The sequence below is a fragment of the Hesperophylax consimilis genome, chromosome 17 (assembly GCF_061612785.1).
Source record: "Hesperophylax consimilis isolate HC1 chromosome 17, BYU_Hcon_1.0, whole genome shotgun sequence".
Classification (NCBI taxonomy): domain Eukaryota; kingdom Metazoa; phylum Arthropoda; class Insecta; order Trichoptera; family Limnephilidae; genus Hesperophylax; species Hesperophylax consimilis.
The window spans coordinates 12,805,567-12,824,713 of NC_142852.1; the positions used below are offsets into that span (position 1 = coordinate 12,805,567).

General features: G+C 33.6%; 1 pseudogene; it reads right to left on the bottom strand.

Annotated features, from left to right (window-relative positions):
* Nucleotides 1-2,611: 2,611 nt before the first annotated feature.
* On the bottom strand, nt 2,612-3,533 carry LOC149416016 (serine protease snk pseudogene; annotated as a pseudogene).
* Between the last annotated feature and the right edge of the window lie 15,614 nt (nt 3,534-19,147).

Below are 19,147 nucleotides of genomic sequence, written 5' to 3' on the forward strand. Positions count from 1 at the left end.
GAATTATCATTGATAAATTTCTGAGATTGGACAAACACATAGCCTTTACTTCCACAAAGGTCAGGAAACTTACACATCTGTTTATAGCAATAAGAAATATTCTATGTCTAAATGATTTGAAACGAATTTACTTTGCAATGTTCAATTCCATATTAGACTATGCTTCCTTAGGTTGGGGAGGTTGTGCTAAAACCATACTCGATCCCTTAGCTAAATCCCAGAAATCGCTTATAAGAGTCATACTGAAAAAACCTTTCAGGTACCCCAGCGATTCATTGTTCGCAGAGTTTCATGTTCTTGATGTAAGACAATTATACATGAAGAAAATCATATTACATACTCAAAAACAGAGGCACTACTTAGCTTCCGTAAACCACTGTCATAATACAAGACATGCAAAAAAACCCAACAGTTCCGCCCACCACTTCCTCATCTTTAGCACAGAGACAATTCTCATACTTAGGCCCTAAACTGCTCAATCTCATACCTGATGCATGGAAGGAAAAGAGTACTAATATTCTGCGTATGCAGGTAAACAATTGGCTTCTGGTCTTGGGGAGAGCTGAATGCGAGAATATGCTAAAAAACAGTAATTGAATTGTAAATTTTGTTTTTCTTTACATTCTTCTTTACATTTTAATTTATATTGGTATTATATTAGCATTACAGGAACTGTATTTTTACATAAAGAAAGTTCGAAAATTGCTCAATTCTTCGTGATATTTTTCCTTAAAGGAAAAGTTCCTTCTTTACTTTCATTTTTTATTTTTTATTTATTTTTCATTTCCTTGTTTTATCTATTAATATTTCTTTAGTTTATTATATCAGCTAAACAATAGTAAAAAAAAAAAAATGTCGTGGTATAACTGAAAATATACTAGATTATGAATATACATTTGTATTACTTTACCAACAGAATTTCTTCAATTCAGTTTCATTTTCAAATTCATTTTCTTGTTTTTATCTATTAATATTTCTTTACTTTATTATGTCAGCTAAACAATAGTAAAATATGTCGTGGTATAACTGAAAGTATTCTAGAATATGAATATACATAGTATTATTTTAACAACAGAATAGTCAACACTATAATTTACTATAATTTACATGTAAAAACATTATCATATTGGAATGTCCTAAAACGGGCAATCGCCTAGTTGGACATTTTAAGTTCATTAATTGTATTATGTTATATTTACAAACAAACAATAAATAAAATAAAATAAATAAATAAATAAGAACTTTCGGAGATTTAAGATTTTGAACAAACGAACATTTACATTTTTATTTATATAGATAGATATATCCATAAATATTTTATTATAATATATGTAGCCATAATTAGTTGAGTGTTGACTAAGGAAGAGCGGGTTATTATTTCCTAGTCTACGGGAGGAGATATTTATTGAAAGGCAATCGTAGTAAAGTAGACAAATCAATAATACAATTAATTCTTTTGAAGAACCATTTGAGATTAAATTTGTTTACGGTTCTTCTAAAGGAGAAAGAGAAAGTCTCTTCCTTATTCTAGCCTCCCAATAATTGTTGGACAAATAATTAAAATAAATACTCACATCGTTTTTAACTGAAAAATAAATATTTTTCTATATTTCGTCTCGATTACATAACCCAAGTTTCAATAAGAAAATAGCAGAGAAAGCAGTCATTTTTGGTAAAATAATATTGAGATTAACGAAGGCTTTTTCTTTATTTATCTCTTAGGCACGAATGGTGTTTATTACATATGTCGATAGAAAGGACTATAGTATAGTATAGTAAAGTACGGGTCGCTAACGTCAGGTTCTCTGCTATGAGGGGCGTTATTGGCGTTATGAGATAAGTAATTAAGCATACTATATTCACTAACTCTATTTTATGATCTGATTTTTCTGTTTCAAATATTCATTTAGGAATCGCTAATATTGTCCTCAATAATTAAATAGTACGGTTTGAGGTTTTAATCTTTAATTAATTAAAAAAATAAATAAAACTATTAATATTGTTGAAATTTCTAGTTAACCCACCTATTAATCCCAACATGATTAACAAATGAAAGATTTGATTGAAAAGTGATGCCCGAGTCTTAAAGTTGTAAGTCTTAAGAGCATTGTTATCAATGTTGTCAGTAAAGATCACTGGATTTTTTATTCGAGAAAATCTGACAATAGGTTTTTGATATATTTAAGTGAAGTCTGTTTTCACTGTATCAAATCAACAATTTGTTGGGAGAATATTACAATGATAAATATTTGAAATAATTCTAAAAAGTTGGAGGCATTGAAAAAAGTTATATTTAAATACATCATAAAATAATAAGATTTATAATATAATGTATAAACAAGATTGAACCCTGTGGTACTCCACTAGTTGCATTATTCTGTTCTGACAGTAAACATTATGCCGTGTAGTAATCAACCTGTCTTTTTCTTTAACAGCATTTATTTTTGTTATAATTTTAATAACATCTATTGTTTTTAAAATTTCATTTAATAAAACAATTTCTACTGTAATGTCATGCTATGCCAGAACATTTGTTTTGCCATGTGGTATCTTGAACAAGTCGTAGCAACGTTATGTATGGTTTTGTTAGGTTAGTTTGAGTCGTACTTACTTATGGCCACACGATCTTCTCAATCCAGTCTAGATATTGAGTGACTCTAGTGTACACGGCGGGAATGGTGGAACCACATCCAATCCCAAAGGAGGTGATTCCAACCTGGTGATGGATACAGTCCTTCAGTCTATTGGTTGGCAGGTTAATAGTGAGAGGTCCACCGCTGTCTCCCTGAAGGATAAACAAATTACTTTACGGTAAACCGCTACGATATTACAGGACAACGGACCTCTTGCACCACAAATACTGAACTCACACCGGCCACAGTACTCCTCTAATGCCATTAGATGAAAAAATCACACTTTTATCAAATATAACACCCATAAATAGTGTGAATTTATTTATAAAGTATTCAAAAAATAAAACCTTTACTAAGGTTAAAAAAAAAATTAAATTTTATAAAATTTCAATATTTTTAAAATTTCATAATTTATAAAATATACAAAATTTATAAAATTTAATTTAAAATACTAAATTTTGTAATTTTCAAATAGGTAGGTAGGTCCCTAAAATAGTCCACCAAATAAATAGTAGGTGTGTAAAAATGGAAAGAAAATTATACTAACGCTGCACGTGTCTTTCCCGCCATCAGAATTGCCGGCGCAGAGCTGCTGCGGGATGACACCCTGCTTCATGGTCCTCGTCACTCCGAAGCTCTGACGGCACTGCTGGTTGCTGAAGAAAGACAACTCCACCCCCTGCAAGGTGACCGAGTCACTGCCAGCTGAAATAAGGAAAATCATTAATTGTTTTCTCCTTTCTACCGCCAGTGGCGAAAGCAGCGCTACTGCACTATTTTTATATACTTTTAAATTTGGGGATGCTGAGCGGAGAGGAGAGGAAGTTCTGGTAAATAAAACAGTTGGACGTTGGACGTTTTTAAAAGGGGAGCCAAAATATGACTAGCGCCAGTTGCCATTTAGTTCAGGGCCGGCTCTGATGTGGACACCCACACTTATATCCTTACCTTATTTTCCCCATCTCCTTTATCCTCACTACGTACACCTATTGGCGTTGCCATACACCTGGCTTCAGACGGTTGGAATCAGTTGGTACGATTGTGCTGTATTCACATTAAAAAAGGTAAACTTAAGGAGAAATTAAGGAATTTTAGTAAGGTCTATTAATACGTGAAGGTTAAATAATCAAAAAAACATGTGTAAATTGTTGTAAATAGTTTGATAAATGTTACTTTAGTGCACTTCTGTTTAGAGTTGTAAAACATTAACAATATATAATTTACCTAGGCTAGTTCTACCCCATCCAATGGCCTTAGCAATTGTCTGCTCCATTGTCTCGTTTTGCCACAAACAGACGGGCCGAACGAAATCTGTTAACCTGTTGAAAAACATACCTAAGCAATGTGTGTTGAAAATACTAATCACCAAGGAAGATTGGTCAAAGAAGTTGCATGTTCCATTAAATCAAATCGCTGTCCTAGTTCTTGTATGTTCAATAAACCTTTTTTTGCAAAACTGAGTTATGAATGCCAATATGTTCATTAGCCTTTTGCTCATTAATGAAGCTCAAAAAACCATATTTTTTTTGGTTTTTAAGTGACATTTTAAGCATTTTTCGAGTGCCAATATCCACTCACGGAATAATGTTTCAGTTCTTATTTGTTCAATCTCCTGGATATTGAACATTCAAACACTCAAAGATATGAATATAATATTTTTTAAAAAGTTTATAGATATTTGTTCAACATCCCGCAGAAGGTTGAGGTCTTGAATGTTCAATCTTCACTGTCAACCAATCAGGAGCCGGCTAGTCAAAATGTGCGGCCATATTGATTTTTTGTTGCTTTCTAACAACGAAATTGTTCCACTAAAAATACGTTTAATTGCGAATATATACCGTTATTGAACTAAAAAATGACTTCACCGACTATAGAACCAATAAACCTTAGAACAGTAGCTCAAATAGAAAGGTAAGTCTTAAAATTATGTCATTTATAGGTTTTTCACCATATTTTACATGCACTTCTTGAATTTGCTGGGCAAATATACAGAATGCTTAATGTATTATTTATTTATTCAATTATTTATTTACAAACTTAGGACTTTTACCTAAAATAAGTATTAATAAATTATATTAGTGCATTAACCCTTCAGATAATGGTTTTTATTACTTAGGAAGTCTTGGGCAAACGTACTTTCGCGCGCGAAATTCCCAATTGTTCCCGTGTGTTATACATGTTCTTCTATATTAGTTAATATTGATCATTTTGCAAGAACAAAAACTGAACTAAAAACTAGGTATAATAACCTTTCAGACGTGATTATTATAAATAAATATTTTCATTTCTAAATAGATAGACTTTGGAATTTAAAACGTATTATGGGTTTAAAAAAACATACCTGTAAATTAATCCGTAAAACGTATAAAAATCTATGAAACTTCACATTTTGAAAACACATTCCTTTTGATAAGAAAATTTGCAATACTCTCACTTCACTTTTTATATTCCCAATACATTTATTTTTTTTAAATACGTATTAAAAAGTCACTTTTTTTCCACATAAAAATATTTGATCGATAATAAACTTTATTTTTAACGCGATTTTCCTAAGTATTTATAGTGCATTTCCAGAAAACTTTACAATTCACATATATATGAGGCATTTTTTTAATGAATTTTCATAATTTTTGTTAATGTCTTGTAAAATTCAATCATTTTTTTATCAATTTTGAACAGGTCTCGGATAAATCTCTAAAATTTCACCTAGTTATAAACACTTCGTAACGCGTTCACGAATAAGATATACATTAATATACAGAACAAATTCAATAATACATAGAACATATTACAACTTATTGTTAAATTGAGTTCGAAATATAATAAAACGGATTTCAAAACGTAAAAACAAATTCACGTATAATGAAACTTTAATGCATCTATAACGGACAGCATTTCAAAGACAATTGTCAGTTTGTGTCATTTGTAGGGATGGGCGGTACGCTAATTTTTAAACATAATCGACTCTTGTGCGAAAACGGGGTAAGTTGTAGATTTTTCATATAAAGTTGATTATAAATTCTTTTATATACGTGTAAATTTTTTAATTAAAAGGATGATCTACAAATTTACCTTGATAACAATATATAAGTACAAAAGATGAATAAATTTTTTTTTTTGAAGTGAAACTTCTTTAGGCGCGTAATGGATTTTCGGGGACGGAGTAAAACCGAGTCAGAATCGACACGAAAATGCGGGTACCCCCACCACCGCTCACCGTTCACTGTCCCTCTCTCACCATATGCGCTTGTTGAGGTGGGGGAGCCGCTCACGAACGTTCTCTCCCGACACGGGACAACAATCGATGCAGTTTTTGCACGATTCATTAAGGATTTAAGTGCTCATGTATATATCTCGCACTTTAGTTACCATAACCCAATTATCACGACATTAGGAAATGATATTCATGAAATTGACAATGAAAATGGCACATGATTGGTAAATTGTCATTGTAATTTCTTTGTAATTTTTAATTGTAATATTGTTATTTATGTAATATTGTATACTTGTGAATAAATTGAAAATTTTTGGAACTATACATTAATCGAACGTCATTCATCTATAAGAAAATATTAGAAAAAGCAAATCTTCGTCGTTGAATTATTTAACCTCTAATTTTCAAACTAACCTAAGAGAGAAAATAGAGATGATGAAATGAAAATAGAGAGAGAGGAATACTAGAAGTTTCACTTCTGTCTTGCGTAGGCTTGACACACCCACTTTTTTTTTTCATTATAATTCGATTATGATATGACTATTTTTTTATAATGCCTCCGCCGTCACCATTTCTCCACAGGGATAGGCAGAGAAGAATTAATCAATGCACAACACTGTTATAACACATACGCCGTGCTTTCAAGCGTATCCATACATATTCAGTACAGATCATGCCTTTTTTACATAATGAAATAAATCAATAACTTTGTTCAAAATTATGGAATTGTATTTTATTTTTAGACAAATCGATTATAAGAGAGAAACACAATATAAAATAGCATAAAAGTTACATGAGATAGATTACACGTAAATTATAACAATGGATAAAGATTATTACACATTTTTGTAAAAACACAGAATATTATTATTGGCACCTCTAAAAGTATACACGATTTTATTATTAATTATTTACAAATATCTAGATCCACAACTCAATCACATCATAACAACAAAGCAACATGGAAAATGTTTTTGTAAAAACAAAAGGCAGAAATGTGGAAAGTAATCTCGTTCTTCTCACTGAATTCATCGTCGATCACATGGACAACCGCACTCAAGTAAATATCATATATACAGAATTTGCCAAAGCATTTGACAAAATTAATAAAATATTATTTCAAAGAAAACTTTGCTCATTAGGTATACGTGGTAATTTATTTCGTTGGGTTACATCTTATATACTCAACAGATCACAGGCAGTAGCAATAAACGGCTTCGAATCAGATTTCAATAAAATTTCCTCTGGGATCCAACAGGGTTCTCAGCTCGGATCATTGTTTTTGATTTTATATAGTAATGATTTGATCAATAAAATACTCTGAAATATATTTATTTGCTGATGATGCTAAGCTATACAAGCCAATAAAAAGTCTAAACGATTGTGTTAATTTACAACATTATTTAAACAATATATTCTCCTATTATTAATAAAATCAACTATATCTTAGCGTTTCAAAATGTCATCACGTTGTCTTTTCGAAAAATAAAAAGAATAAATTATTTAATTATTCTTTAACAACAAAAACATTGCAACGGTCAGATATTCGTGATCTTGGAATAGACCTTGATAATAAACTATAATATAACCTTAATGTACATCGGAAGTTCCTAAAGTGGTCTATTTCGACCCCCGGGGGTCGATATCGGCTTGCTGGGGGTCAATGTCAGCGACAAAAAATTTTTGGGGTCCACGAGATTCAAATGGGGGTACATACGAGCGGACCCCCATTTTTCCTCAATTCAACATTTAGGAGTTCCGCAAATGACACAATAGACCTAACACAAATAATAATAGACTGAGAAATTACTTATTTGATATTTGCATTTTTATATTTCGTTAAGTTGTTAATTAAGGTATATAAATAGAGTCTACGTTCCTTTTCTCGTTAGAATTAATATATTCAAGCAAAACATTGTACAATTGTACATTGGAAGCCGCGAATTATCCTTGTTCCCCAATTTGTTTTTGAAAAACGTCCAGGGATAAATGTACAGACTTTAAAACTAAGTTTGAGGACATTTTGACTATGGAAATGCAGCGTTGAAGAATCGGATATCACGTGACAAGAAGAACTGACCGGAATAAGCACTGACAAAGAACTTAACGGGCAGTTCTGTAGGGCTAGCTACAGAAAAAAAAATTCCCGTTACTTATCCTGCTTCATTTTCATTTGGTGTAATACCTCACAAGGGCGCCCCTGTCTGCACAGTGTAAAGACAGAGGAACTATACCGCCACCCGGTTGTTGGACAGGCAAGGCAAGGGAACCTTTTTAGGAAAAAAAAAAAAATGATTATCACATGGGACGTTAACAGTTTTGGGAAAATTCAATATTCGGCAGGCAGGGGGTCTACGGAAAATTTTTTTTTGGCTATTGTTCTACGGGGCAAAAAAGTTTGGGAACCTCTGATGTACATCAAATCACAAATAAAGCTGCTAAAATTGTTATGAGTTGCTCATATAGATACATTCATGATCACGCGGCCGGATGCTGAACACGTGGCCAATGCATGTCTACAACATTTAGCACGAACCTACAACCAATAGGAGCACTAGGACGGAAACCATTACCTTATATAATATGATAATGAACGAACTGCCCAGTTCACGTGGACTGCATGTTACGTATGAGGTGACCTGCCTATACGGTAGTGCCCCCCTTCCCTCTGGCTCGCTCGCTGGACAGGTGAAGCGAGAGAGGATTCAACAGTCGCCCCGAGATTGCCCTTGAAGTAACACGACGGTTCAGGCCGCCAGCTGTTTGCCTTATTGGCAAAATTCAGAAAGCAGTGGGGCCAGACAATATTCCAGCCGAATTATGGAAAGAGTGTGGGGAAGTGGGACATAAATGGCTGTGCAACCTGTATAATAAAGTACTGACCGGAGAACCAATGCCAGAAAGCTTTAGGAAAAGCTATCTTCTTCCATTTTACAAAAATAAGGGAGACTCTAGGAAGTGCGACAATTATAGAGGGATAAAGTTTATGTCTCACACCATGAAAATATATGAGAGGATTATAAACACACGAATTAGGAATATTGTAAAAATACACGACGATCAATGCGGCTTTGTATCGGGGAAATCAACAATAGATGCTATTCAAACAGTCAGAATCATAGTTGAAAAATATCGAGATGCAAAAAAAGATTAACACATGGTATTTATAGACTTGGAAAAAGCATTTGACAGGGTACCCCGACGCCTGATATGGGCGGCATTGAGATCTCATAACGTACCAGAAGGATATGTGCTCTCCATACAAGATATGTATACAGACGTAGAAACACAAGTAAGATACACATCAGGGATGTCACCAAAATTTCCAATTAAAGTGGGGGTACACCAAGGATCTGTCCTCAGCCCATTGCTATTCATAATGGTCATGAATTACCTAACGAGTCAAGAAATGAACAGTATTCTCAAGACTATGCTTTTTGCAGATGATGTAGTACTGATAGAAGAAAATCATTGTGATCTACAAAATAGCCTGGAAAGGTGGAGAAAGATCCTGGAGGATAATGGACTTAAAATTAGCAGGAAAAAGACGGAATATTTGTATTTACCATTTGAAGACCCAAATGCTGTAACTCCTTCGATGCAATTGGATGGAGTAACATTAGCCAACTGTGACTCATTTAAGTATCTGGGCTCACTCATCTACAGAGACGGAAGATGTGCAGCGGATGTCAACCATAGGATAGGAGTGGGATGGATGAAATTTAGATCCGTAACAGGAATTTTGTGCGACACGAAAATGCCAATAAAACTTAAAGGAAAGACATACCAGTCTATTGTTAGACCCGCGATAATGTATGGCTCCGAATGCTGGACTATGTACAACTCTTACTCTAGGCAACTCGAATCAGCAGAAATGCGAATGCTTAGATGGACGGCAGGAGTATTATTAAAAGATAAAATTAAAAGCTCACGCATTTGAGGTAGCCTGGGTGTCACTGACATAAACAGTAAGCTAGAGGAACGACAGTTAAGATGGTATGGGCACATAAGACGGAGACCACCAGACTACACAGTGAAGCAGGCAATGTCTATAGAGCTTCAAAGACAGTCATCCAGAGGTAGACCAAAGAAATCCTGGATGACCCAATGCTCCAAAATCCTACAAAGAAACGGCCTAGATGAAAGAACCAAAGAAGAACTCATAACCGAAGAAGCTATAACCTGAGAACGAGAAGAGCCGACCCCAACAGCCCACCTAGGCAATGAGTTGGGATAGTGCTAGGAAGAAGAAAAAAAAATGAGGACTTATGGAACATAAAAAAATGGTTTTTCTCCACTGTTAATCCGCATGTCACCATGAAGGTCGGTTTTTTGATAAAATGCATAGTTTCACAAGGAACATGAAAAAGGTTTTTCTCCACTGTGAGTCAGCATGTGGATCTTTAGGTTGCTCAGGCGATAACTTGCATAGGTGCACACAGAACATGAAAAAGGTTTTTCTCCACTGTGAATCAGCATGTGCTTCTTCAGCTGACCTTTTTCATAACATGCATAGTTGCACAGGGGACATGAAAAGGGTTTTTCTCCACTGTGAGTCAGCATGTGTGACTTCAGGTTACCCTGATGATAACTTGTATAATCACACTCCAAACATGAAAGAGGTTTTTCTCCACTGTGAATCAGCATGTGCCTCTTCAGTAAACGCTTTTGAGAACACGCATATTTGCACACGGAACATGAAAAAGGTTTTTCTCCACTGTGAGTCAGCATGTGTGTCTTCAGGTTACCCTTTTCAAAACATGCATAGTCGCAGTCTGAACATGAAAAAGGTTTTTCTCCACTATGAGTCAGCATGTGTGACTTCAGGTTACCCTGATGATAACTTGTATAATCACACTCCAAACATGAAAGAGGTTTTTCTCCACTGTGAGTCAGCATGTGCCTATTCAGCTGACCCTTTTGACGACAAGCATAGTTGCACACGGAACATGAAAAAGGTTTTTCTCCACCGTGAGTCAGCATGTGGCTCGTTAGGTTCCTCTTTTGATTACATGCATAGTTGCACACGGAACAGGAAAAAGGTTTTTCTCCACTGTGAGTCAGCATGTGCCTCTTCAGCTGATCCCTTCGATTACATGCATAGTTGCACACAAAACATGAAAATGGTTTTTCTCCACTGTGAGTCAGCGTGTGGCTCGTTAGGTTGCTCTTTCGATAAAATGCATAGTTGCACACAGAACATGAAAAAGGTTTTTCTCCACCGTGAGTCAGCTTGTGGAACTTTAGTTGACCCTTTCGATAGCACGCATAGTTGCACAGGGGACATGAAAAGGGTTTTTCTCCACTGTGAGTCAGCATGTGTGACTGCAGGTTACCCTGATAATAACTTGTATAATCACACTCCGAACATGAAAGAGGTTTTTCTCCACTGTGAATCAGCATGTGCCTCTTCAGCCGACGCTTTTTAGAACACGCATATTTGCACACGGAACATGAAAAAGGTTTTTCTCCACTGTGAGTCAGCATGTGGTTCGTTAGGTCGCTCTTTTGATAACATGAATAGGTGCACACGGAACATGAAAAAGGTTTTTCTCCACGGTGAATCATCATGTGTCTATTTAGTTTACCCTGTTGATAACTTGTATAATCACACTCCAAACATGAATGAGGTTTTCCTCCACTGTGAATCAGCATGTGCTTCTTCAGCAGACTCTTTTGACGATACGCATAGTTGCACACGGAACATGAAAAAGGTTTTTCTCCACTGTGAGTCAGCATGTGCTTCTTCAGCAGACTCTTTTGACGACACGCATAGTTGCACACGGAACATGAAAAAGGTTTTTTTCCACTGTGAATCAGCATGTGTCTTTTTAAATTTCGCTTTTGAGCATTTGAATAGTTGCACTTGGAACAAGAAAAAGGTTTTTCTCTTACATGGGTGTGAAAGTTCATTGCAAAATTTGACTTAGGAGAGAAGGAGTAGTTGCGATGGGGAGAAGTGAATCCTTTTTCCACAAAATGCGTCCGAAGATCTGTTGAACAAATTTGAAAAATAGCATGGATGAAAATGATTCAGTTAAACATAGAATAAAAAGGCGAAGTATGTCCTAGAAACGTTAAAAAAATAGGTGAGGCCAAATTATTCAGTTTAAAATTAATACCTGCTACCTTGGTAATTCTTCCAAAGCGTTCTAAGCATTCCTCTTTAACATCCGGTAGGTCTATGTCAATTTTCATATAAGTAAGCCCCGCTTCATCTTTTCGGGGTCCAAGATCCGCGTTTATGGTTACTGTTTCCACATTAATGCTTCCTGGAATAAAAAAGGAGTATAAATAGAGTGTATCTTTGCATTGCCAGTCTTGAACTAAACGGCGCCAGGCGCGAGTTTAATGTCGACTGCCCTAACAGTCTTAATTAGTACACGCCAAGGCAGGATATCACTGTAATCAATAAAATGATGATTTGAGGTTTTTTGTAGCGCGGTATTTACTTAAAATTAATATCAAGGGCGATGTGTTAAGATAAGTATTCGACGCCCGGAGAGAACTGCTCCAATTGCACCCACATAGGGCCAACTATGTATCTTCGTACCAATGATATAAAACGAAACATTTTTATAATCGAATAACTGTAAACTATTTTTTAACGAATAAAGATACCATAGAAGCGGGAATTTGGATGAAAGTTTTAAAGGTCAATATCAGATAAAAATGACTTCAGACGTCCGCTTGTGGAACCGATTCAAGAAGAAAGAAAAACCCTGTTTTAGAGCACCTTAAGTAGGGAGTTGTAAGTCAATGGGATGGTGTTTTCTCATTCAATACTTTTTATTTTTAACGTATAAAAAATATGCTTAATTTACATCATGTTTCAATAAAATTAGGGGAAAATAGAGGAACCGACAACTTATTGTGATACATATAATGTTAAAATAGTGCTGTTTTTGGTAGTTTCCGGCAAGGACGCATTTTAGGTTAAATACCCAATATACCTCATGTATTATAAGAGAAGAAGAAACAAGTATGTTTCCTGTTTGCACGACATTTCAAAACAGACATGGATTCCGGTCATCCGTATTTAAAGTTCTATATTTTATACGTATGCAATGCAACTGGCTGTATGAGTACTCTCCGCATATTACGAGAATTCCTTCGTTACAGCTGGGAGGTCGAAATCTAAATCCGAAAATGCAATTTCACCTCCACCTTCTTCCTGGAGCCCTGGTTCCGTCTTGATGGATATAGTATTTGGCTTCAGTAGATCCATGGTCTGCTTTGGTAGGGTTTGGTTATTAGTTTAACCCTGAAAAAAAAAAGTTGTAATGGAATTCAGTTTTTAAAATATGGCTTCTCAAGTCGTTGCAAAAATACCCAATAGAAAACCTAGAAGTTATGACAAAGGTTTAGAGAAACGTCGTTTATCTTGGGAAAACTCTTTATTTATTTACCGTCTATGTCTACCACCATTCCGTTATAATCCACCTGTGATTAAACGACTGTTATACGTATATTTGTGATCATTTTAATAAATGCATTTAAAATACTAATCTTATAATAGGTTGATGTCAAATTGACAATTTAAAACATTCTGATGTGACAAAACGCCCTATGATTCACTAACTAAACTGGAAGAACGGCCGCTACCAAAGTAAATAGCAATGAATTTAAGTATTATTTCTTACCAATATCCAAATGCATGGGATAATAAGTTTAACAGGGCGGGATAAAAAGAGTGTAGAAACAGGAAGAAAGATTGTCGGAAAAGAAAGCACTTGTCAGAAAATATATAGGTTATGCATAGACAAGAATAAAGTCATAGACAATTAATATAATTTTCATGAACCTGGCCTTTTAAGAACTTGATAATTTCTACTTTTATTTTTACTGGGTACGATAAATACGCCTCTCCTAATAGTAGTACAGTATATATACATCATTTTATATGTCCAATAATGATCTTTAATTTAATATCCTTGTATATCACGTATAAATTGAACTCTTATTAAACAAATAAAAAATACTGTGTGTGCCATTTTCCTGTTACCAGCAGAGAAATGTCAAAATTCGATATTGTCGTAAAAAGCACATCTTCATATTTCATATTAGATCATTAAAGAACGGATTGTTTCTGAGAATTTTTATAATTCTTCAATTTTGAAAGATATTTTTTATGTTCTGTGAAAGATATTTTCAATTCCTGTTACTATTTCAGTTCTATTAAGCTTCTAGCCTATAAAGATATAATAACAGCATTGAATAGGACTTTTACTGAACCTTAAAATGAACGTTGAAATTTGATTAATTGTTTAAATTCTCCAAAATAATTGATTTCAAATCTGTTAAGATTTGTTTGGGCTTGATGAAGTTTTCAAATAACAGACGCATGGTTTTTTTTTGTTTTTACTGCACAAAAACTGCATTTCACTTTATTTAATGTTACAAAGAGTTAAATATTTCCCGACTCGGGCAAAACACTTTTACTAATGGTCTGTAGACCATAGTGACTGCTTATTACTATTTTGTAGGAGAGAAGAAGAAAGAATCCAGTCGGCGAGGCCTTTTATAATCTAACCAAGTAAAACACATTGACAAGCTAATTGTAAACAAACACTGTCAAAGAAAGCCAATTGATAAGGCAAAACATCTGTTTTATCTGTTAGCCCTAGTTTTACCTCTGACCGCTATGTGCTAGGCAGGAGCCTGTAAAGTAACTGGTGGGGAACTTTGCTAATGGTTCGTACATTTTAAACATATTGCCCCCCCGAGATGAGAAAAAACTAGTGGTTTTTTTGATATCAACACAACAAACCTTCAACAAATACTAAATTAGTTCATAATAACTAAACTACCTAAACCTGAAGGGATCGGGAATATAATGTATAACAATCAAAAATATAATAACCCTCATACAAATACATAATCCTAAAAATTAATCACATTAATAATCCCATCAAATTAATAAATCCATAACCTGATAAATCATAAAATTGATAAAATTCATAAAATTAATAACATTTACACATATAGATCACTTAATTAACTAATATTCTAGCTCCCGTATAGAGCAGTTCAAAAACTGAAGCCTGTTTTTTTATATGATTTCATACTTGACTTTTTTACTTTTATTTTTTATTTTTTTTATTTAGAAAAAAAGTAAATATTCACAAGAGATAAAAATATATTATATTTCATATCAGACATCACTTTTTTTGTTTACCCAATTTGTATAGAAATATTCTCGGGTCAAACTGGGGAGCTAGTCTATGTGCTTAATTACTATAATTATATAGATAATAATATGTTTAGTTACAAAAATGGAAAAAAGAATATTAATAATATATAAGAATATAAGAAAAAATAAAAGCTACAATATAAGGAACAGAAATAAGCAACAGAATAAGCAACAGAATATAGCAACAGAATATAGCAACAGAATAGCAACAGAATAGCAACAGAATATATCTGAAAATCATCGATAAAAGTAAGTCAATCTTCTCTGTAAAAATACAAAGAAAGTTTTTTTTTAAATTTAAAATAATTTTTCTCACTTTTTATTGTATCCGGTAAATCGTTAAATAACTTTGGGCCTATATATTCATGATGGTGTTGTGCAGCTGTCGTGTTGCATCTAGGTACGAACATGTTCCCAGATGTTCTAGGTCTTATACTTCGCGTTGAGGACCTTTCAGAATCTTTAAAAACCTTTAAAATAGCATTTCTTTGAAATGGTTTTGAAATCGGTAAGACCTTAAATTTTTCAAAAAGTTCGTTGTTTGGAAAAATTCTTGGTTTTTTTAATAATAACTTTGATTTTCATTTTTTGTGTTGTTACTATCGAATACAGATTATTCTTATGGATACCTCCCCACGCGAATATTCCGTACTGCAACACTGACTGTATAAGAGCAAAGTAAACCATTTTAATATTTGAAAGATTTAGGATATTTCTTAATTGTATAAAAATGTAAGTAAGTTTTCTAATTGTTTTTACACAGTTTTCGATATATGTTTCTTAAATTTCATGTTACTTTCTATAGTGATCCCTAGATATTGGACATCTGGGGTTTTCTTCAGGATTTTACAATTATTATCGTTACATTCTCCTCCTTTACACGAACGACTGTGCACTCTCACTCTAATATTGGAATCTGTGACAGGATCATTAAGATAAAAAGGTATATATGATGTTTTTTTCTACATTGAGACTAAGTAAGTTATCATCAAACCATTCCTTCAATATGTTAATGTCAGCATTCGCATCTATATTCACTTCTGTCCATGTTATTCCTTCGATTATGATGACTGTGTCATCCGCCTATTAGATAACACTTCCATTAAGAGGGAGAGTGAACATGTCATTGACATATATAAGGAAAAGTATAGGCCCAATTACTGTGCCTTGTGGAATTCCATATTCAGAAGACAAGGGTTCACTTAGTGAATTATTTAGTTTAAGGTATTGTTCTCTATTTTTTAAGTAACTCTGGAACCAAGATAAAGCTTTGTCTTCCAGTCCAATTTTCTCTAGCTTAGCGATCAGCCTAGAATGCGACACACTATCTAAAGCCTTTTTTAGATCGATAAATATTCCCAGACACTTCCGACGTCTATCCAAGTTCCCCATAACTAGAGAAGTCAATTTTGAAATTGCATTATGAGTTCCTAGATTAGGTCTAAATCCATATTGGTTAGAATGCAGAATTTTTTTTTCTTCTAAAAATAGGAATAGTCTCTTTTTCACTATTTTTTCAAATATTTTAGAAATGTTAGGTGTCAAAGATATAGGCCGGTAGTTAGTCATTTCCTCTGGGTTTGCCAGATTTAAAAATTGGACTAATTACAGTTTTTTTGTAATTATTTGGAAATCTTCCAACCGAAAAGCTTAAATTAATGATATGCACGATAGGTATTTTTAGAAAATCTTTATGATTTTTTATGATTTCTACTGTTATTCCATCGTATCCCGGCGCTGAGCCACCTCTCAGTGAACTTATTATATTTACAACTTCCGGTTCCGATGTGGGTCCAAGAAGTTGCATTTCATTTGTATCTATTGAATTTCTCTTAAAAGCCTCAGTGGTTTTGCTAGCAGCTAAAGGGTTAATTTGTTGTGCTAAATTTTTTCCTACATTTGCAAAAAAATTATTAAATAAGTTCGCACATTGAGTCGGCTCATCTTTTACGTCTATAGAATTACCGTTGTACGTCAGTCTGTGTATTTCCGACCCTTTCCGTTTCTTATCAATAATTTCATTAATTGTTGACCACATTTTTTTTCTTCTTCAAATTTTGCAAATTCACTTTGTGGCACCATTTTATTTATAAAATAATTAAAACACTTTGTTTTTACCACGATAATCTTTATTTTTTATATAAAGTCAACATGTTTCGAGAACGATGTTCTCTTCATCAGGACAATTAATGTACTAAAAACTAAATTGTCAAGTATATAGAGACAGGTGTGGGTAGAAAAGGAAGTAGTGTGGGGGGGGGGGTTGAGGGGAGGGGTGAGAGGTGGAAAGGGGAGGTGCTTAGATGATTTTACATTTAACATTTTTTTTTTATCATTTTCTACTTGTGACATTTTAATTTTATAATATTATTCTTTAGTATTCCTCATTAAATTTGTAAGCGTATTTCGATATTTGACAAAGGTATTTTTTAATATATAATTGAAAGGGTTTTTTTTACAAAGAATAAATAAACGTTGTTTTTCACGCACAGATTTCACCAATCCAGGACTAATCCACAGTTTTATTGGGCGGTATTTAGAAAGTAGCTTCTGTACCTTAGAGACGGTACTCGCTTCTACATGTTTTGTTAAAATTTCCTCGAAGAGGCGAGAGCTCTCTAAAATATCCCAGCTCTTTAATACACAAGCCCAGGATTCCTTAGATATTTTTTCCCGGAGAAGCTCTTTATTTAACACTAGTTTATTATATTCTCTATCTTTTAATTGATTAGTACTCGCTATTGCATTATAATATAGTAGGCACATATAGTAGTCTGTTATACCGGTTTTATAAACAATAGACTGAAATCTCTTAGTATTATTACTATTTACCCACATATGGTCAATACAGGAAGGTTTCTGACCGGCGACGTCACGAGTAAAATTGTTAATACATGATTTAAAATTCAATTCAGTTAGCATTTTAATATATTCATCCTTTAGATGAGATCGGTGATTTTCAGATATATCCAAATTAATATCACCAACTAAAAACGTAAACAAATCCCGTGTTTTGCAAAGAATTTCATTTAGTTGACATATAAACTGCGAAAGGTCTGACAAGTGTGTCCTGTAGATTGCAATTAAATTAATTGTCAGTTTATTTACACATAATACAACACGTAAACAGTTTACCTTGTCAAAAGCAACTTCCTCAATATTCCGTACTATGAATGTATTTTTGATGAATAATAATATACCCGAATTTTTGTTGATTTCGAGTGTTGTCGCAACGCGGCCGTAGTTCGGTATATCGAAGTGAGTATTGGTATTGGAGTGACATTCGGTTAACACTATAACTCCCGGTTTTTTAAAATTAAATCTAATTGCACCAAAAATTCGCAAATTTTTTTTTTGACACTTCTTATATTTATATGCATTATACTAAACAGAGGATCACACTTGTCCAGAACATCGTTGCACTCGTCGCTAGTCTCACAAACATTTTCGTTTATTTTATACAGCTGGTCAATGTTTTCCGTTATAAAATCTTCCATTTTTAGTAGTCTATTTTTTGACGAGCAATTGTCATCATAAACTGTTTGTATTCACATTTGTCACTGTTCGCACTGTGATTAATTGGATTATTTGTAGATCTTCTTTCGTTGTTTGATGCAATTTTTGCATTTTGATGGTTCTTGTTTGTTATTGCAGTCTTGATATTTATGGTTGCCTGCGCAATGTGAGCAGGCTGGGTCTTTTATTTTATTTAAGCATCTTAGGCTCGAATGATTAAATTTAAGACAGTGACAGACATAACCATTTTAAATCGTCGTTTTAATCGTTTTTTATATCGTCGTCTTTATTTCGACGTTCTCATTCGCATTTTGTCAATATTATACCTATTGCATCCTGCCTGAACAGATTAAAAAAATTAACTATAATTGAGTTAGTGACGTTTCTTGGTAAAAATTGTATAATTCCTTATTTGAAATAAAAAAAGTTACATGAAATATTTTTGGTTTATAATTAAGTGGGTAGGTATTTTAGTATTTAAAAGAAAATGTTGGTTTTGATTAATTTATAATTGAAAATTATAATCATACATTTTTAGACACGAGGTCCACTGTTCATGGAACACAGAACTACAACTAATAATAAATTTAA